This window comes from Elephas maximus, chromosome 24 (assembly GCF_024166365.1).
Source record: "Elephas maximus indicus isolate mEleMax1 chromosome 24, mEleMax1 primary haplotype, whole genome shotgun sequence".
Classification (NCBI taxonomy): Eukaryota; Metazoa; Chordata; class Mammalia; order Proboscidea; family Elephantidae; genus Elephas; species Elephas maximus.
This window is the reverse complement of record NC_064842.1, coordinates 41,588,576-41,610,635: the sequence shown is the minus strand read 5'-3', so window position 1 is coordinate 41,610,635 and position 22,060 is coordinate 41,588,576. Positions and strand designations below refer to the sequence as shown.

General features: G+C 40.5%; 1 protein-coding gene across 1 annotated transcript in view; it reads right to left on the bottom strand.

Moving 5' to 3' along the window:
• RALGPS2 (Ral GEF with PH domain and SH3 binding motif 2) overlaps window positions 1–21,737 on the bottom strand; it is a 245,650-nt gene extending 223,913 nt beyond the window's left edge. The window contains exon 1 of the mRNA XM_049868433.1: window positions 21,551–21,737. The gene's annotated coding sequence lies outside the window, so the exon portion shown is untranslated. The remainder of the gene's footprint in view (window positions 1–21,550) is intronic.
• Window positions 21,738–22,060: the final 323 nt, after the last annotated feature.

The window sequence follows — 22,060 nt, the reverse complement described above, 5'->3', positions numbered from 1 at the left end:
TTAAAAAATGGGAAAACGATATGAACAGACACTTCACTAAAGAATACATTCGGGTAGCTAACAGATACATGAGGAAATGCTCACGATCATTAGCCATTAGAGAAATGCAAATCAAAACTACAATGAGATACCATCTCACTCCAACAAGGGTGGCATTAATCCAAAAAAAAAATAATAATAATAATAAATGTTGGAGAGGTTATGGAGAGACTGGAACACTTATACACTGCTGGTGGGAATGTAAAATGGTATGACCACTTTGGAAATCGATTTGGTGCTTCCTTAAAAAGCTAGAAATAGAATTACCATACGATCTAGCAATCCCACTCCTTGGAATATATCCTAGAGAATTAAGAGCCTTTACACGAATAGACATATGCACACCCATGTTCATTGTAGCACTGTTTATAGTAGCAAAAGATGGAAGCAACGAAGGTGCCCATCAGCGGATGAATGGATAAATAAACTATGGTATATTCACACAATGGAATACTACACATCGATGAAGAACAATGATGAATCCATGAAACATTTCATAACATGGAGGAATCTGGAAGGCATTATGCTGAGTGAAATCGGTCAGTTGCAAAAGGACAAATATTGTATAAGACCACTATTATAATAACTGGAGAAATAGTTTAAAAAGAGAAGAAAATATTCTTTGATGGTTACGAGAGGGGGGAAGGTGCAAGAGGGGTTTAGTAGATAAGAATTATTTTAGGTGAAGGGAAAGACAACACAATACAGGCGAGGTAAGCATAACTGGACTAAACTAAAAGCAAAGAAGTTTCCTGAATTAACAGAACGCTTTGAAGGCCAGCGTAGCAGGGGTGGGGGATGGGGACCGTGGTTTCAGGGGACATCTAAGTCAATTGGCATAATAAAATCTATTAAGAAAACATCCTGCACCCCACTTCGGAGAGTGGCTTCTGGGGTCTTAAACACGAGCAAGTGGCCATCTAAGATGCATCAACTGGTCTCAACCCACCTGGAGCAAAGGAGAATGAAGGACACCAAAGATACAAGGTAATTATGAGCCCAAGAGACAGAAAGGACCACATAAGCCAGAGACTACATCAGCTTGAGACCAGAAGAAGTAGATGGTGTCTGGCTACAACCGATGACTGCCCTGACAGGGAACAGAACAGAGAACCTCTGAGGGAGCAGGAGAGCAGCGGGATGCAGACCCAAATTCTCATAAAAAGACCAGACTTAATGTTTTGACTGAGGTTAGAAGTACCCTAGATGTCATGGTCCCCAGACCTTCTCTTAGCCCAGACAGAAACCATTCCCAAAGCCAACTCTTCAGACAGGGATTGGACTGGACTATAGGATAAAAAATGATACTGGTGAAGAGTGAGCTTCTTGGATGAAGTAGACACATGAGACTATGTTGGCATCTCCTGTCTGGAGGGGAGATGAGAGGAGAGAGTGGGTCAGAAGCTGGCTGAATAAAAAAGAGTGGAGGGAAGGAGTATGCTGTCTCATTAAGAGGAGAGCGATTAGGAGTATATATATTAAAAAAAAGGAGTATATAGCAAGGTGTATATAAATTTTTGTATGAGAGACTGACTTGATTTGTAAACTTTCACTTAAAGCACAATAAAAATTAAAAAAAAAAAAATCAGCCATTGAAAACCCTGTGGAGCTCAGTCCTATTCTGACACACAAGAGCCGGAATTGACTCAATGGCAACTGGGTTTTATAAATTATATATACCAGTCAAGAAATCAAACCACATATTGCTTTGGGCAAATCTGCTGCAAAAGACCTCTTTAAAGTGTTAAAAAGCAAAGTCGTCATTTTGAAGACTTAGTTGAACCTCATATGCATGCAAAAAGCTGGACAACGAATAAGGAAGATGGAAGAAGAATTGATGCTTTTGAACTATGGTGTCGGAGAAGAATACTGAATATACCACGGACTGCTGGAAGAACGAACAAGTCTGTCTTAGAAGAATTATACTCAGAATGCTCCTTAAAAGTGAGGGTGGTGAGTCTCTGTCTCATGTACTTTGGACATGTTATCAGTAGGCACAATCCCCGGAAAAGGACATCATGCCTGATGCAGGACGGGGCAGGGTTTCGTCCTGTTGTACAGAGGATCTCTATGAGTCGGAGCCAACTCGGCAGCATCTAACAACAGCTACAACAGTGTACCCTAGTACCAGTTGCCACTGAGTCTATTTCGACTCATGGTGACCCCGTATGTTGCAGAGTAGTACAACACTCCGTAGGGTTTTTTATGGGAACCCTGTCGGCCTAGTGTTTAAGAGCCACGGCTGCTAACCAAAAGGTCGGCAGTTCAAATCCACCAGGCGCTCCTTGGAAATTCTGTGGGGCAGTTCTACTCTGTTCTGTAGAGTCGCGATGAGCTGGAATCGACTCAACGGCAGTGGATTTGGTTTTTGGTTTAGTCGCCCTTTTGAAAACAGGTCACTAGGTCTTTCTTCTGAGGCACCTGTGGGTGGGTTTGAATTGCCAACTTTTTGTGTAATAGCTGAGTGCTTAACTATTCGTGTCACCCAGGGACTCTTATTATAATATTATACACAATATTTTAAATATATATATATATATAATTTTCAAGTAAAAGATTTCAGAGACATGGCATTATAAGGAATCAGTTCTATACAGGGTGGTGTCAACTAAATATGAAATAATTGATGTAGCATGTAGAATACAGCAACGAAAGTGAGTGTGCAGCACAGGAAGAAACATTCAAGAGGCAGTCTATCAGAGCAATTTAAAGCGTGCAGCCTGAAGCCAAGCTACCTACGTTTTAATCCCAGCTACACCACTTAATTAACATTGCAACCTTCAGCAAATTACTCATTCCCTTGTGCCTTAGTATTCCCATCTGTAAAATGGAGCTAATAATGGCATAAGCCTTATGGGTTCATTAAACCAAAAAAATCAATAGACATGGAATCAATTCCGACTCATAGCAACCCTACAGGACAGAGTAGAACTGTCCTAGAGGGTTTCCATAGAGTGGATAGGTTCATTAGAAAGGTTAAATGAGTTAATTTGTACAGTGTCCGGAATAACAATTGACCAATGGTAAGCACCACCATATATAAGCATTAGCTACTGTCTTTCTGCAAAGAAATGGTTGGCAATGTGGAACCATGCCACAGTCCCTCTGGCTCCTAGATATGTATTATCACACATGTGCAGGACGTATTTTATCAGGGTCTCATCATGGCCTTGGTAAAACTACCTTCAAGACAATCCACTTCCCTCTTAATTCCATGCTCAGTCAGCAGTTATGTTGATTTCCAATCTGGTTTTCCAGGCACCATGCCCCTAGGAAAGGGAGTATGTTATTCTGAATGAGACACAGGTCATCTCCATGTAAAGGACATCTCCATGTAACATTTATGCATTGGCATTCTGGTTTATATGTCCATCTCATGCGATTATTTTACCAAGTTCGCATATCTCAGTCAGCTGTTCTTCCCCAGGTGAGACCCCTGACACTTCTTCTTCATTGTGCAACATTTCAGACTTCGACATGGCTGCAAAACACTGTGGTCACTTTGCTTAACAACTTTTTTTTTTTAAACAGAGTACTTATGTATGGTAATTGCATTTGAAAACCTGTAGCTTGGTAAAAATTTGTGGCAAAATTCTCAAGAACTGAGTTGGTAATTCTGTTTTTGAAAGCCAGAGCAGAAACAGAAGAGAGGCAGTGAGCCTTCCCGTAGGAAAGACCAAACAGAAAGCATATTCTAACATATACTTTTCTCTCCTACAAGCACCCAGGTATTTGGGGGGAAGGGGTCGTGTTATATTTCAGTAAATAATCTGAGGGAATAGGTAGTTTCTGGTGAGGGTCATTGGAATTGGGATGTCCAGAAACCGAACGGAATCTCCGGCTCAGACATAACAACGCTGTGTTCTGATCCAGACACTGGAGCAGCCCTCTGTGGCCTGCACCAACCACCTCCATCCAGAAGAGTAGGTTTTGTTTGGAGAGCCTGGTTAGAGGGTCATTGACAAGCTGGGGTTTGTCCAAAGGAAGACAACCATGATAGGAAAGAGCTCTCTCCCATGTATCAGTCAGGATATGTTCAGTTGCAAATAATAAAACACTAGAATCAAAGAGGACTAAGCAAAAAGAATTTATTGACTCACGTAACCGAAATCACATAATTCTGCAATAGAATGGGCGTCAGACAAAGTTTCTCCGGGAGTTCACATCATGTAACCACATGACCCTGCCTTCATGTAAGTTTATGTGTGCATGTATTTGTGTGTTTGTGTTTGTGTGTGTGTGTAGGGTATGCTCTTGACATTACACAGTTAAATATCGTGCATATATACAGAGCAATCTCAAAATATAAATTTTAATTTTCTTTCTATATTTGTTGCTAATAAAAACAACAATAACAAAAAAACGTACCCAGGGAAGAAGATCATTATAAAGAAACAAGTATAATTTATTGGATTCTCAGTATAGCCCTTACGTTTTTGGTGCTTAGCTATGTGGACTGCAAAACAGCCTTATGTTTTTTTCTTTCCTTTTGTTGTGGGTATGTTGTTGAATGAATTATACAGCAATGACACATTTGATTGTTATTTCTTAGGCTTGTTTTGAAATATGTACTGAAGCCATGTGAACTTTGCAGTTCCTATGGTCACACATTTTTTTTGAATGATTGCTAAATGATGTGTTGTTTTCCGAAACTCATAAAGGAATGTGACCCCCTTTAACTGGCAGGTTCAGTTTTCAAAACATTTCCTTTATTTTTACACTAATTCAGGTATTTCTTCTCCTTTTCCTGGTTTCCCTTTCAATTTAGCAAATCTTCATGTGCTTGGGCCTTATGCTAAGGCTGTGAGGGATTCATAAGGAGGACACAGGGAGCTTGGTAATTTTTCTACTATTAGCTCTGCAGAAAGGCCGGCCTTCACCACCTATCTAAGCAGATACTCTTCCCCATCCTCCCCCTTCCCCATTGTTCTTATTATGCACCATCTTCATTTGTTCCCACAATCTGTGACTGTTTCATTTGTTTATTTTATTGACTGTTGTGCCCTTGGGATATGAGTTCTGAGAAGGCAAAGACCTTATCTCTCTTCCTTACTATTGTGTCCTAAGCCATTTAGCATGGTGCCTGGCATAGGAGGCTTTGAATTAGCATTTGTTGACTGACTAGCAATACCCACCACGCGTACAGGCTCCGATCTTTGTTCATAATGGCTGAAGATGGCCTGAAGTGGTCAAGGAAGGAGGCAGGGTTTGAGCTGGTCCTGTAGTAGGGTATTCAATGTTTTCTCTGTCCCGAACAGCTTCCCCCACTCCCCATAAAAGCCCCTTTAAAACCATGTGGGGACTACTTATCATGAAGTGCTGCAGAGATAAGGCAGGTAGTCAAGCTGAGTCAATTATTGCTCTCCATTCCCTGGAGCACACTGATTGGTCCTGGTCTCTGTCAGGTCAATCACTGTTCCCCCTTTCCCCCCAGTATTTTTCAAACCCGATCTGGAGAAAGACATTCCTTTTTTTTTTTTCTCTAGTGAGAGAGCTGTAAGAATGCGAGCACAACAAAGCCTCTACTCCTACAGAGAAGGCTGGTCTGAGAGGATGAAGCCAACAGGCAGAGACTCAAAGGCAGGGGACAGTGAGAGAGCCTGGATGGCCAGGGCCCGAGGCTTAGCTGTTCACTTCAAGTCTGTGAGCCAATCCAGTGACTTCTCATAACTAACCCCTCCTAAAAACCAAAAAGCTTAAGCAGCTAGGTTGAGTCCTAGAATCCTGACTAATACAAACATGGGTAAACAGATAAGAGTAGGGAGGAGTTTCTGGGCAAAAGCACAGAAGTTAGATTAAGTATGACTTTTAGGAAAGTTCACAGTTACACCCTTAAATGTTAGATACTTAAGACTTTCAGCCAACACACATTATTGCTCTCTCTGGTATGGTCCTCATTTATACAGTTTACTTTTGCCATTACAATAGAAAATGAAATGTGTTCGTATGAGGAGATACATAGGATATAAAGCTACGTGGAAAAGGCAGTATATGAAGAAATATACAAGAGCACCCCTATCGAGGGCAATGATGAGATGACATTACGCTGACTTTAGAGTCACACACTTTGATTTGAACTCAGTTTGGTTTACTAGGAGTGTGACCTTGCGCTCATTGCTTAATATCTTTAAGCTTTTGGTTTTTTCATTTGTAATTCAGGATAATATCTTTCATGGTGGTTGAGACATAAAATGAAATAAAGTATGTAAAATCCCTAGCACAGTGCCTGGCATTCAAATATGTTACTTTTTAAATTTATGTTAAAAAAACAACAAAACTCACTGCAGTAGAACTTGAAACACTCCAGAAGAAGCACATCTACGTGTCAACAGTACTTGTGTTTGGACTCATTGACTCATTCAACAAATATTTACTGAATGCTGTTTTTTTGACAATGTGCAGACACTGGGAATACAAGAGTGAATGATATGGAAAAAGTCCTTGACCTCATGGAACTCGAATTTCCGTGGAGGGATATAGGCAAGAAAGAAATAAATTAATAAAATATTGTGTCACATGTGCCTAAGGGCTATAACTATGGAGTGCTGGTGTTTATGTGTGGGCTGATGGTGGTGGCTGCACTTTTAAACAAAATATCTAGAAAAGTCTCCCTGAAAAAGTGGCATTTGAGCAAACACGTGAAGGCGAAAAAGGATAGTGAGGCTACGGGTGATTTGCCCTTTTTTCCTTACATCTACTTTCCTGATTTTTTAAACAAGCATTTATAAACTAACTTTTAAATAAAAAATTTAAATGGAAATTAAAATTAGAATCTTACCAAAAACGTTTATTATCATACCTAACTTATCTATGGTGTATTAGCTTAAAAAATGTTTTTCCTTATCACCTGTCTTTCTCAAAATACCGTAAATCTCCTTGGAGTTAAGTAATATTTTTATCCCCGTTTTATAAATAAAATGAACTTCATCAAAGTCATATAATTAGTAAACATTAGATTGGATTCTTGGGTTTTAGGGTTTCCCGTTCCAGATTCCATATTCTCTGATAGACTCACATTCTTACAGCCCATACACAGAGGATCATCTCTCTTCTTCCTAAACGTATCTATTCATCTATACCTTCGGAGGCACTGATCGATTACTTCTAACAACTTCTCAGCTCTTTATTGAGGTCTCTGGAGTGGGAACTGCCACAATCTAATAGTCCTTCCACATATGAGAGAATACATAAATTTTTTGCCTGGGACTGTATTATTGAATAAGCCACACTGTAGACCTACATGTGCGATTTAGTATGATGCTTTTGAAATGTTACCTTTATTCTAAGCGTTTTCTGCTAAAATGTTCGGCCTAGAATGAAAACTGTCAATGATATACTGCAAACATTAATCAACGTTTTGCCCTGGCATGATTTGTGTATAGTTACTGTGCTCATTGACACTTTTTCCCAAAAATGAGGGTTGGCAAAGGTGCATTGAGTTTATAACAAATGAGGGGGCTAGTTGGCAATTCCATTTTTCGGAGAGTGTGCTCCCCAGTCTGTAGTTCTCATCCTAACTTCCTCTGCAACTTTTCTGCCCACTTCCGTGACAGTTTTAGTTCAAACCTAGCATTTTTATTGCAACTCATAATCAAAACGTACAATTATACTAAACGCAGCAGTGCCATTCTAACCAACATATATACTTATCATAAAATATAGTTATAAGAAAACATTGGATTGGAGTTTGATAGAATTAACCTTGGAGTCTTACAACAAGAGCATGCTTTTTTCTATTTGTTAGAATTCTGAAAAATGATATGTGTCAGAGAAGTAGTAATACTTAAACTAAGAATGGCCTTCTTTCCTTATAATTGAACAACAACAAAAGAGAGTGAGAGAAAGAGAATTTCTTACCTGAGAACCAAATCATTTGCCTGAAGAAGACCAGAGGGATATTCTAATCTATGTAGACAGATGTAGATATGGCTGCAAGTTAAATGAGATCGAATGTGTGAAAGCATTTAAAACAGCTAGTAGGTGCCCAAGGCCTGTTAGTTGCATCTTCACCAGAATTTAAATTTGAAAAGATGGTGGAAAATTTGTAAACAACATCACTCAATTAATTCTGCCTTTTATAAAATGTCTTTTGTTACTATTTCCTCAACTGACTTAGGTGTTCTTCGTGGACTTAGGTGTTAAATTCAGTAGGACACTTTTAAAAAAAAATTGAGCACTCAATATATACCTTATTATTGTTTTTGTTAGCTATCGTGGACTTCCCCCCACCCCCCACCCCCCACTTACGGTGACCCCACGCACAACAGAATAAAACACTGCCTGGGCCTGCGCCATCCCCATGACTGGTTGTAGATAGGACTGTTGTGATCCATAGAGTTTTTGTTGGCTGATTTTTAGAAGTAGGACTCCAGGCCTTTTTTCCTAGTCTGTCTTAGTTTGGAAGCTCTGCCGAAACCTGTTCAGCATCATAGCAGTATGCAAGCCTCCCCTGACAGATGGGTGGCGGCTGCGCATGAGATGCTTTGGCTGGGAATCAGACCTGGGTCTCCCCCACAGAAAGCGAGAATCCTACCACCAAACCACTGACACCCCCACAATATATGTCTAGCCTTACATATTTTTTAAAGCCTTGTATTAATTAGTGCCCCTTTAAATCTGTCTTTAATCTCGGAGAAGATCCCTAAGTGGGGGGTGGAGGCTTTTTCAGGTCAGGGTCTATCTATAAACTTGTGTCATTGTCGCAACTTTTACAAAACTGTCCAAATATTTAAAAAGCAAACTAGATAGTCTGAAGGGCAAAGAAAAATAGCTTTGATGCGTAATGATTTTACCAGGAGCCGTTTGCACGTTCTGCTTTGCAGAACCTGCGCATTCACCTGCAGATCGGAAAGTATTTTGTGAACACTAAAATGGAAAGCTTCCCAGTGTAGATGATTAATGTAGCTCCAACATTCCTTCTTAATTTTACCTCAAAAAAACTTCCTTGAGGTGTAGTTCTTCCTTCTATGCCTTTTAGAGTTCATTGCTGGCAAGAATGGACTATTTACTGCTGGGGGAGGAGAAGTGATTGAGAACAGGAGAAGCAGTGAATGTAATGTTATCCAAGGGGACAGCTTGCAAGTCCTTGTCACCATAGCACACAAACACTCAGCTTAAGATGGTCGACCGAGAATACTGGCAGAAAATGCAAAGTAATATTTTTTCCTGCCTTTCCCTGGAAACAAAACTATTACATCATCGATTTTAGAGTTTGAAAACTCCAGTCTTTAAATGTCCAGTGGGAGTGAGTTCAAGAGTACACATGGGAAGGAAGTGTAGAAGAACAGGTTATAATCCAAAGGGGCTGCTCTTCTTCAGAAAAACTTAAACAAAACTTGAGTCAAGGGGCTTTGAAATGGGCAGGCCCTTACTTGAATGATTCTCCAGAGGTTCTTGGGATGAGGAATTGGTCTGGGTTGATTTCTCAGTCAAGCAGATCTACTGAGATTGTTCCACATACAGCAACAACCCAGGTCTACCCCATCTCCGATGACTGATTGTTAATGACCTCAAAAACAGTTCATTCATACTCATTCATTCATTCAATATATTTTAATTAAATGCATACAATGGGGCAGGGCACCATTGTCTGTGAACAAAACAAAGATCCTTGGCTTTGAGAAGCTTTCTTCATTCTACCAAAGAGAGGCAGAAGACGACCAGTAAACAGAAATAAATAGACTATATCGCATGTTAGCAGGTGATAAGGGCTATGGTTAGATTCCAGAACAAGGTATTCCCAGCACCTAGAGGCTTCTGTGTGCTTCAAATAGCCCAGAGACCTTTGCCCATCTCCTGCCTCTTCCCCACAAAGCCTCACCTCCTACGACTCCCAGTGAATCTGAAGAGTTCGTTGGTTACGTAATTGGGTAATTAATAAAGAAGACGGGCTTATTTGAACTGATCATTTACTAAATACACAGCAACCTCTGATGATAGTTGGGGCTGTCAGTAAAAAGGATAAAGGTCTCTGCTACACATGAACATTATGCTTCCCACACAAAACAGTCTTCACTTTGAGAATGTTTTAAGGCAAAGGATTCAACAGAAGGATGCGCTTTCTTCACAAGTAATGTGAATCTTTCAAAAGAAGAGCTTATAGAAATATTTGCATTTTGAAAATCCACTCTTTTAAAGAAATTAATGTGGCCAAGGAGGGAGGCGGTGAGGAATAAAGTGGTTTATTGTGCTCTGCAATGGCCATGGAAACGGGATTCTATAACCACTTTCTTTGAACAAGTACAAGGGTGCTACCAGCTGTTTCCTATAAAATGTTAAGCTTCTGGTAGGCTTGTTCAGGTTGCAAGGAATGGCTGTTGGCTGATATAGAAGCTTATTTTAAAGAATATTTGTTGTTGTTGTTGTTAGGTGCCGTCAAGCCAGTTCTGACTCATAGCGACCCTATAGGACAGAGTAGAACTGCCCCCATGGGGTTTCCAAGGAGAGCCTGGTGGATTCAAACTGCAGACCTTTTGGTTAGCAGCTGTAGCTCTCAACCACTACACCACTAGGGTTTCCTGTGTCAATATACAGAAGGAGAAATAATAAGTACATGGTGGTAAAATAAGACCATACCTTGACCAGGTGATCTAAATTAACATTACCAGCGCAGAGCAGATGGACATTTATTTTCTGATTGTGAGACTCTGAGAAGGACACACATTACTAACATAGTATTCCACCCAGGAACGCATAACCTGAGGAAATATCAGGCGGCATGGACTGAATTATGCCCCCCAAAATTGTGTGTATCAATTTGGCTGGGCCACGATTCCCAGTGTTGTGTGGTTGTCTTCTATTTTGTGATTGTAATTTTACGTTAAAGAGGATTAGGGTGGAATTGTAAAACCCTTATTAAGGTCACATCACTGATCCAATGTAAAGGGAGTTTCCCTGGGGTGTGGCCTGCACCATCCTTTATCTTACAAGAGATAAATGGAAAAGGGAAGCAAGCAGAGAGTTGGGGACTTCACACCACCAAGAAAGACTGCACTGGGAGCAGAGTACATCTTTTAGACCCGTGGTTCCTGTGCAGAGAAGCTCCTAGTCCAGGGAAAAATTGACCGGGAGGACCTTCCTCCAGAGCCGACAGAGAGAGAAAGCCTTCCCCTGGAGCTGACGCCCTGGATTTGGACTTCTAGCCTACTAGACTGTGAGAAAATTAATTTCTCTTTGTTAAAGTCATCCATTTGTGGTATTTCTGTTATAGCAGCACTACATGACTGAGACATCAGGCAAAAGTAAATTGAGGAATATTCTATAAAATAACTGACCTGATCTCTAAAAAATATCAATGTCATAAAAGACAAAGAAAGGCTGAAGAATTGTTCCAGGTCAAAGGAGTCTACCAAGTAGGATGACCACTCCTCATGTTTGCCCAGGACTGAGTGGTTTCCCAGGGTGATACAGGACTCTTAATGCTAAAACTGGGAAAGTCTGAGTACCAGGATGATTGGCCACCCTACAAAGGAGACAGAATAACTATGTGAAATATGTCATCCTGACTGGACTTTTAGGCGAGGGGGAAAATGCTATAAAAGACATTATTGGGAAAACTCACAAAATTGGAATAAGGACTGTCAAATTAAGTCAAAGTATTACATCAGTGTTAAGTTTCCTGAATTTGATACTTGCACTGTGGTTGTATAAGAAAATATTCTTTCCAAGGAAACGCACATTGAAATATGAAACGGTAAAGGGGTACGGTGTTAGCATCCTATTCTCAAATACTTCAGAAAAAGAGAGACAAAGGAAATGTTAAAAACTGGTGAATCTGGGTAAAAGGTATACATGGGAGTTCTCTGTATTATACTACCAACTTTTCTGTAAGTTAAAAATAAAAATAAAATACATGTGAAATGAAGAAAGAGAGAAATGTCGTTTGTAATGAGCAGGCCTCATGGAGAAAGAAAGGCCTCTGTGAAAAGCCGCCCCTCCAGTGGCACCACTAGGGAGTGTGGGGGAGTGGAGGAACAGACCGTACAAGGTGACAGTGTCAGAGGGGGTGACACCAAAATGGCTGTCTATAAAATTTTTGTTCAGTGTTTCAGCAGAAATTTATTATTTTTTATTAAAATATCCCTGTTTAACAACCAAAATGTTTTTCGTAAGCACAGCTTACATGTATCAATATACCTACAAGGCTAAAACTCTATGCCAATTTACATTTTGAACCTTCTAAGGCGCTCCGGTCAGAGCTGTCATTTTTATCCAATTACAATGATGCTTCAAATCACGTGGCGTCATCTGCACGTGCTACAAGCACGGGCTGTTGTTTTCCTTGCTGCTGGTGTTTTTATAGTCGGTGATTTTGTCAAATTTTCTGGTGTTTTAGCTACAATATTGTGATAATTAGTATTTGTCAATCTATATAAATAACTTTTTTGAGAATGAAGTAGTAATTAAAGGAAAAGGAGAAAAAGCAAAAAAGGCTTCTGCTCAGTTACTAATAATGTAACTCAACATAAAAAGACTTTATAAAACACTTGTCAATATTCATATAACCTAAGACATATTACATTTAAGCAATTTATAACAATATAAGTAAAAATCATTACTAAGAATTTTGTATGGTCGGGAGGAGGTGGGGGGGTGATGCCATGAGTTACCCAACTGGGTGTCACCAACCCTAGTGATGCCACTGTGCCCCTCACAATGCCTGGAATTAATAAGGGAAATGGAAGGTAATTCAGAACTCAACGTGGCTCCAGCAATTGGGTATCTTGGTCCTGTGAGCTGAAGTCAGCCGCTGTGCCCTTTTCTAGTACTCTGCTACCCTGGTTAATAAACTGCTGTCTGTTTTTTCTTCAACTGTTCCTGCTCCTACCAACTAATTTCTCCACCCTGTCCACTCTTCCTCTTGTCTTCTGCTTCCGCAGGGCTTCTACTTCCTTTTCTCTGTGTGTATTTTGGCTGCTGCTGCCATCTTCCTCTGGTCCAGGCAGCTGGGGTGGGGCTACATGGGATGGAGAAGGACAACCTTTGGACAGAAGGTGCTGTGGTCATGACATGTAAGATCATTGTTTGGCCGGTCCCTTCCAGCGTAAAGGACTACGCCTGAAGTATGAGACCTGGTTTACGGAGCTGGTATTGTGGTGGGGGGGAGAAAAATCAAACCAGCAAATCTCAACCCAGGCATTATGATCTATGCTTGATTTGCCTTGAGAATGAATGTGTAAAAAAAAAAAAAAAGGAAATATGTATAAAAGTTCAAAAGAATTGGAGGATGAGATGTCATCACAGTCCACTGGAGAAAATCAGGGTTGAGTATCAGAAAACAACCTCCTTCCTTCCCTCCTTTCCTAATCCACTCCCTCCCTCCCTCCCTCCTTTCCTTCCTCGTTCTTTTGCCAAGACATCCTTGTGTACAAAGTGTTATACTGGATGCTATGGGAAATCTAAATTGTGTAGGATGTGCTCCCTCCCACACAGTCTAGGACAATGTGTTTTAAACTATAGGTTGAAATCTGTTATTGATTAGTAGATTGAAAAATCACATGAGTGCATCTGACCAGCATTTTTAAAAAAAGGAATAAAATTGAAACTACTAGAGTTCATCACACTCAGTAAGGGTAAATATCATTTAGCAAATTTTTTATATGTGTCTCTGTGTGTGTGTGTATGTGTACACAGGATTGTGATATAAGATACATTTCTACTGCAGGTTGTGGAAAAAATGTCCGAAAGTCATCAATCTAGTAGGGTTTATAACTTCAGTGATCATCCATGTGATCATATCTCCAGCCCAGATTTTGCTTCAGAGCTGCAGATACGGTTTTCCAGCTGCCAGCTGGACATCTCAAACTCAATATATCCAAAATTGCCCATATCATCTTCCTCCCAAAATTGTTCCCTTTCTCTATACTGTATGTTGGTTAATCACATCAACAGCCACCAAACCAGAAGCCTGGGAATTATCTAAAGTGTCTTCTTGACTCTTCATTCTTCACATTCAATTGGCCACTAAGTCCTATTATCTCTTTTTTCTACCTCTTCTTCTCCATTATCATTGTAACTCCCTTTGATTTCGACCCAGTGTAGTTTCTTACCTGGTTTCTCGCTATAGTTTTCTAACTAGTCTCCCTGCCTCCAGCCTCATATCCTTATGCCTCCCCCACAAGTCTGTGCATCACATTGCTTTCTGAATGATCTTCTAAAAATGCTAACCTGATATTTTTGCTCCTAGTTGGAAATCCTTCAGTGGCTCCCCCTGCTTTCACAGTAATGCCCAACCATGAGAGCTAAAGTCTTTCTAGATCTGCCCTGCCACCTTCTTCAGCCTCAGTTCTTGATCCTTTCTCAGTCTCACCTCTGACTCTAGTTTGACCAACTAGCTGTGGCTCCCAAACGGCTCAGGTGCTCTTATATTTCAATGACTTCTACTCCTGCCTCAAATACCTTTCCTTTGTTTCTACATCTGTGTCTAAATCCTGCCCATCTTTTGAGACACAAACCTAGAGGGAGCCTTTGTGACTGCCCTCTCCAATGCTTCTGTAGCATCCTTGGCATGCTGCTATCCTGGCCCTGACCAAACTGTGTGGTCATTGTTGTTTGGGTTACCTTGACTATGAGCTAGTTGAAAGCAAGGACTCTGTTTTGTTCATGTTTGCAAAACAATCAACTAGCCCAGTGCCTGCCATGCTAGGCACTGAGCAAACATTTGTTGAAAAGATGAATCAATGAAGATAAAATCTCTTATTACTCCTTGATTGTAGTATTATAATGATAATGTTAAGTAATTCTTGAAAATACTGTACTTTTCAAAAGCCATTAGAACTAGAGGATTTCTGATTGGCTAGATATACTTTGTCTATTTCTGTTTCTATCATCCCTTTGAGCCACCCCCCTGTCTGGCTCCTGTAACATGAGAATAAAAGAACATTGCCATCTGCTTGTGGGAAACATCCAGGAATTCTCCCAACAGATCCCTGTTTAAAAAAAAAAAAAAATCAACTAGAAAAGAAGGCAAGAAGGCATTGAAGATCATGTTTATTTTAGACCCTCTTTGTTGCTCTTACTGCCCATGTATAATGACTTGTAGACCTTGGGTGGATAGGCCAAATCCCTTTGCTGCTTATTATTTTCTATGCGAACCTGTCTGCAAGGGTGCCTGGCCCAGAGTGACTTTTGTGGAAGCTTTCAACCCAGACTCCATAATGCAAGATTTCAAAGCCACTAAATGAATTCATTTGTCCCCACAGAACTACCTTGATTTTTTTCTCTATTCTAAGCACTGGGAATATGATGACAAAGAAGAGACATGGTCCCTGTTTGGAGAAGGAAGAGATCATTTTTCTTTGATCCTATGTACATTCTTTGGTTGCCCTGAACTTAATTTTTTTCAAGTTTAGCTTGGAATAAGTGAGCTCTAGCCATTTCTAAGTTATATAGCAATTGTATTTTAAAGGGTTCCACCCCTACATGACTAGGCAGAGCTGTTCTTTTATTTATTTATTTTTTAATTTTTATTGTGGCAAAACATACATAACAAAACATTTGCTAATTCAACCATTTTTACACAAACAATTCCATGATATTAATTTAGGTGTACAACCATCACCCCTGTTTTTAAATTTTTCCGTCACCCTTAAAAGAAATGCAGTACCCTTAAGCAATGGCTCCTCATTCTCGCCTCCCACTGACTCTTGGTAATCACTAATAAACTCTGGTCTTTACCATCTGTCTATTCTAGATATTTCGTATAAGTGGGATCCTACAGCATTTATCCTTTTGTGAGTGACTTATCTCACTTAGCATGTTCTCAAGGTTCACTCATGCTATAGTATGTATCAGAACTTCATTTCTCTTTATGGCTGAATAATATTCCGTTGTATATACATACCAGGCAGAGCTATTCTAGATGAAAAGACTGTTGTTGTTATTGTTAGTTGTTGTTGTGTCAGCCCTCTGACTCATGGTGGCCTCATGCACAATAGAACGAAACACTGCCTGGTCCTGCACCATCTCCATGACTGGTTGCGCATTGAACAGTTGTGATATATAGGGTTTTCGCTGGCTAATTTTTGGAGCTCCAAGTGTCAATATAAGGAGCCCTGGGGGTGCAATGGTTAAGGGCTTGGCTGCTAACCAAAGGGTTGGCTATGCGAGAGTACCCTGCATCTCCTTGGGAGAAAGACCTGGTGATCTGCTTCCATAAAGATTACAGCCAAGAAAACCCTAAAGAGCAATTCTACTCTGTCACATGGGATCATTATGAGTCAAAAATCAACTTGATGGCACCCAACAACAACAAGAGTCAATATACTCCTTACCTGAAATAAATAGACTATGCTGGGAAATGTTCTCTGAGGACTAGTTTTTATATATGTTATACAGGCATGATGGTATATTCTTCATATGTGAGGACTGATTCACTGACCAAAAATATATAAAGTACCCAGCAGAGAGGCAGGTTCACAGTGAGCATCCATGCACTGGACTGAATTTCCCCTTCCCCTGTGCCAGAGAGCAGGCCCAGCATGGGGACACCGAGGCCAAACCAACAAGAGGGTTGCACAATCTCAGTGGTCCCACGACCCCTGGCGATGCGGTGGTGTGTACCACAGTGGGACACACAATGGTGGGATATTTTCCACGTGCAATAAGTGGCCCGGTTACACGTGTGGGAATAAAGTAAATGCTGCACCATTTTAAAAAATGGTGTCTTGATGCTGCATAATAGGCCTTTCCCGTTTTTGAGGGAGGCAGAAGTCAGGGAACTATAACAGGTTTTACCATCTAACTAGTCGCTTGGTCTTAATAGAAAAATGAGTGGGTCCTTTGGGTTTTTCTGTACTTAGCTAGGTCATTTCAGGTTTTGTTCTCGCAGTCAGTCAATTCTACACCACTGATGCAAAGTAGCAACATCAGGAATAAATACAATTTCTCCAAAGGTCAGTGTATCATCTTTAAAACAAGGGCCCATGCGAAGTATTCCTACATTCCACTTCCAAAAGTGATGGTGATTTTTATCCCCTAGTAAGGCAGCCAGAATGCTCCTTAGATGCGAGGATGACAAGACTTCTTCTTACATGATTTGGACATGTTATCAGGAGGGACCAGTCCCTGAAGGAGGACATCATGCTTGGTAAAGAAAAGTGTCAGTAAAAAAGAAGAAGATCCTCAATGAAATGGATTGACACAGTGGCTGTAACAATGGGCTCAAAAATAGCAATAATTGTGAGGATGGACCGGACAGTGTTTCATTTTATTGTACATAGGGTTGCTTTGGGTCAGAACTGACCTGATGGTGTTTAACAACTGCAAAAACAGCAAGGTGGTTACAACAAAATCAGGGAGAGAATTTACTTGAAATTTTATTATGATCATTTTTTGGTAATTAAAATATGACATTTTTCCAACAATATCCACAATGTGTTTCAGAAAGCACCTTATTCCCATACCTTCACACAATAGGCAATACTTCCTGGGTGCTGTAGCAATAAATAATTACTCCCTGACCACTGAGTAGTGTGAGGTCCTCCTGGCTGAGCCCATTATCAGGTTCTGCTTTGACTTCTAAGTTTCTGAGACATAATCCAAGAGCAGAGGGACTTCTTTGTGGGATTTCTTATCAGGCTTTGGGGAAATTTAATTGCAGTGCCATTTTTCTTTTCCAAAGACTTTCCCTGGGTATTCTCATACTGGTAGTGGAACTCTTCTTTATTCCCAATATTAATCATTGCATGATACCTCGCTCATCGTTGACACCTTGACACCCCATTGGAAGTACTCACATCCCCATCAAATAACTCCTCCATGTGACATATTCAAGATTTGCTGACCTGACCCTGTGCTACCTATTCAACCTCCTTTTTTTTTTTAATCTACCATTTGCTCTCTGCCTCTCTCAGGCCACTTTCTTTTTACCGTCCCATGTATATTGTGGCCATGTCTGGGCTTTGCATGGACTCTTTTCCCACCCGATATGCCCTTTCTCCTTTTTTTTTTCATTTATCCAAATTCTCCCAGCCCTTCTAGGACCAAGTAGAACCTTCTTTTACTGTTCTAGTACTCTTTATTCTATTTGTCCTCAAAACCTCTTATTTTTAACAATTGATACTCATTCATCATTCATTCTTACAACAAATATTTACTAACAACCCCTATGAATTAGGTACCATTCTAGAACTCAAGAATAAGAGCCTGGTTCTAGAACCATTCTAGAACTGTGGTGAATAAGACAAAGTCTTTGCACTCTTGGGGCTTTTAATCTAGTGTGAAAGACAGGCAATAATCCAATAAATAAAAAAGAAAATAATATAACTTCAGATTGAGAAAAGTGCTAAGAGAAAAAAATGGAGGATAAAGGCTAGAGGGTGACTATGGAAGGGGAGGCTGTTTTTGATTTGATGATCAGGGAAGGCCTCTTTGAGGAGGCAACCCTTGATATTCGAACAGAGACTTGAATTATGATAAGAAATCAGCCATGAACCAGCCCAAGACAAGAGTGTTCCAGGTAAAGAGAAAGGAAAGTGAAGTCCCTGAGGTGGGAATGGGTTGGGGTGCTCTAGAACAGCAAGAAGACCAACATGGGACACAATATAGTAGAAAATGGGATAAGAAGAGGCAGAGGTGAGAAACTGCACGGTTTTGAGGGAGAAAAGGATCAAGGACAACTCTTTAGTATTAATTCTGAGTACTTGAATATATGAGGGAGTCATTTACTGGTAGGGAAAGCTTGGGGCAGGAAATGAATGCAGATTTGTGTGGGTAGCGGGACTGTTCGACTTGGAAACAAGAGTTTGTTTTTGGACATGTTAAGTTTGAGAGCCTTTTAGGCATCTAAGTATAGGTATCAAGTAGACAGTTGGCTATTTATGAGCCTGGAGCCCAACAAGAGGAGACATAAACTGGGATTTCATTTAAAACCAAGAACCTGGAGGAGATCACCTAGGAAAGGAGTGTAGATAGAGAAGAGGCCAGAGCCCTGAGGCCTTGACATTTACAGATCAGGAAGGAGGAGCCAGCAAAGGAGACTCAGAAGGTATAACCATTGAGGTATCACATGTTCAAACACATCCATGGTGTTTGTGTGCTAATTGTTTGTTGTGTGCCAGGCTTGTAGCAACCAAGAGTGCAAGCATCTCGTGAGCAGTTTTGCCTCTCCACAGAGCAACAGTAGATATCCAAAGTGTCTATTTTTCTTAAATATTTTTTCTTTTCAATTTTTATTTTGGTAAAAATATACACGGCAGGACATATACCCATTCATCAGTTTCTTTATGTAGAATTCAGTAACATCAGTTGCATTCTTCGTGGTGTGCCACCATTCTCACTATCTCTACCCGTATTGTTTTACTAGCATTGACTTAGACTCACTACCCCCTAAACATTTCTTCTATGCTTTAGAGTTACTGTTGACAATTTGATCTCATATAGATAATTCTTTAAAAGTGTGCAAGGCTCATGTTGAACATTCTTCACTAATTTAGCATGTTGTTTAAAGATGGCTTCAGGGAATAATTTTGGTTTATGGTTTGAAGATTTTCTCAGAACGATAGATTCAGTGGTTCCTCCAGTCTCAATAGGTCCAGTAAGTCTGGATTCTGTTAGAACTGGAAATTCCTTTCCACATTTTTTCCCTTTTTAATCAGGACTGACTATTGATTCCTTGATCAAAATATTCAGTAATGGTAGCTGGGGACCATCCAGTTCTTCTGGTCTCATGGATAAGGAGGCAGTAGTCCATGAAGGCAGTAAGATCTGCAGTCCAATTCCTTCCCAGTTCCTGGGCCTCCTTCACCCTCTGCTATACCAGGCAAATAGAATCCAGTTGTATCTTGAATGGTCACTAGCAAGCTTTTAAGACCCTAGGTACTACTAACCAAACTAGGGAATGAAACAAACCAAAAACAACCCGTTGCCATCAGGTTGACTCTGACTCATAGCGATCCTATAGGACAGAATAGAACTGCCCCATAGGATTTCCAAGGAGAGGCTGGGATTCGAACTGCCGACCTTTTAGTTAGTAGTCAAGCTCTTAACTACTGAGCCACCAGGACTCCAGGGAGTGGAACAGTAACTCTAAAAATATTATTAGGCCAATTGACTGGACAGTCCCAGAAAGCCCTAAGGTCCAAAGTGTTTTATCGGTGCTGTGGTGTCCCTAGTCCCTGGGTGGTGCAAATGGTTAAGTGCTTTACTACTAGCCAAAAGGTGGGCAGTTTGAACCTACCCAGAGGCTCCTTGAAAGAAAGGCCTGGTGATCTACTTGTGAAAAATCAGCCACTGAAAATCTTACGGAGCACAGTTCTGCTCGGACACGTACGGGGTTGCCATGCTGCAGAATCCATTAGATGGTTGGTTATATTCTTAGCACAGTCCGCGTTTACCATGCGTTTCTTGCTATTACAAACTTTCGCACAGAGCAAAGAAAGAACGCCACGAGGCAATGGGTGTGGGGGAGCGGGGGAGAGAGAACGTAGCTATTTCCTTTCTCAAAGATTGGATCTGTGAATTAGTTAAGAATGCTTAGGCTTATTTTACTGGCAGTAAACTCATAAATGGAGAAATTAACCGATTTACGTGAGCCCAAAATGAGTCAACAATTAGCCTGAGGACGCCCTGCTGTGTTTAACTGAGGGCTGCCAGCATCTCAGTCACCTGGAGTGCTTTTTTTTTTTTTTGAATAGCTAACATAGGCCGTCTTCTAAGCGCTTTACAAATTTATCCACTGCCTTTGAGTCTATTTCAACTCATAGTGACCCTATAGAACAAAGTAGAACCGCCCCATAGGGTTTCCAAGGACCTATGGGGTCACTGTAAGTCGGAATTGACTCGAAGGCAGTGGGTTTGGTTTTTGTTTTTTTTTTTTTTGCTGGTGTATTTGAACTGCCAACTTTTTGGTTAGCAGCCAAGCTCTAACAACTGCACCACCAGGTCTCCACGTTATCAATAGTAGTAACTCACAATTCTCACAACAACCCCGTGTGGTAGGGACCATTATCCCCATTTTACAGATGAGGGAACTTGAGACATGAGAAGCTTCCATAGGTAGTGAAATGGCAGATTAGTCTGACTTCTGAACTATGCCCTTAACTGTGATGCTATACAGCCTGCTGACACAGAATTTCTGGGAGTGGGGCTCAAGGGTCTGTTTGTATTTAGAAAAATCTTTGGAACATTCTTATGCACACAAAAGCTTGAGAACCAAATGCTCACTAGATAACAAGTTTGTTGACTCCGTTAAATTATTTCTAGCATCTCTGGCTGAAACAAGTTATTGCAATCTCATAGACTATTTTCAGTAGTTTTTGTTAAGCATAGGTAACAGCTTACTACATAGTTTATCATTTCCAGAGAGCTAAGTCACATAACTGTTCTGTACATTTAGCGGGGTTACATTGTCCAGTATGTTGATAATAGCTGCCTAACAATTTAAAGCATCTCACCATAGACATTGAGGCAGCCTACTTTCAGCAAGAATAATGTCTTTTTTTTCCCCCTATGTTTATGATTCGACATGTTTGCCTACTCAGCCCCATAAACAATAATGAAATAAATCACTCACATGACCAGCACAACAGCATTAATGTCTCCGTGGTTGGTTGCCTGCTGGATGAGAGGAGATGGGAAGATGGCACATCTCAGGTCTGCACTTCTCAGGCCAGTGAAGACAAAGCCTTTTGGTGTATGGTATGGTCCAGAGCACTTAGAGAAATCAATTCATGGATTGTTTTCTGAAGACCTTGTGGACGGTCTCAAGAACTTTACGGGGTAAAAGGGAAGTAGAGTCATAGAGATAAAAAAAAAGGAAATGAATTCAGTTCTCAGGTGGCAAAAAAAAAAAAAAATGATGAATATACAAGACCTTTAGATCACAGGCAATAACATTCAGTAAACTCACTTCTGTCGACAAGAAATAGTGTTTTACTGTCACAGATCTCCACCCAGATTGACTCTGGAGTTTGCATCATTTGCACAGTGAAACTGGTTTCACCTGTTTGCAACTGTTACACTATTAGTCATCCATTCAGAGGTTGCTTAAGCTGATTTTCCCAGCAGTTTATCCTATACACAT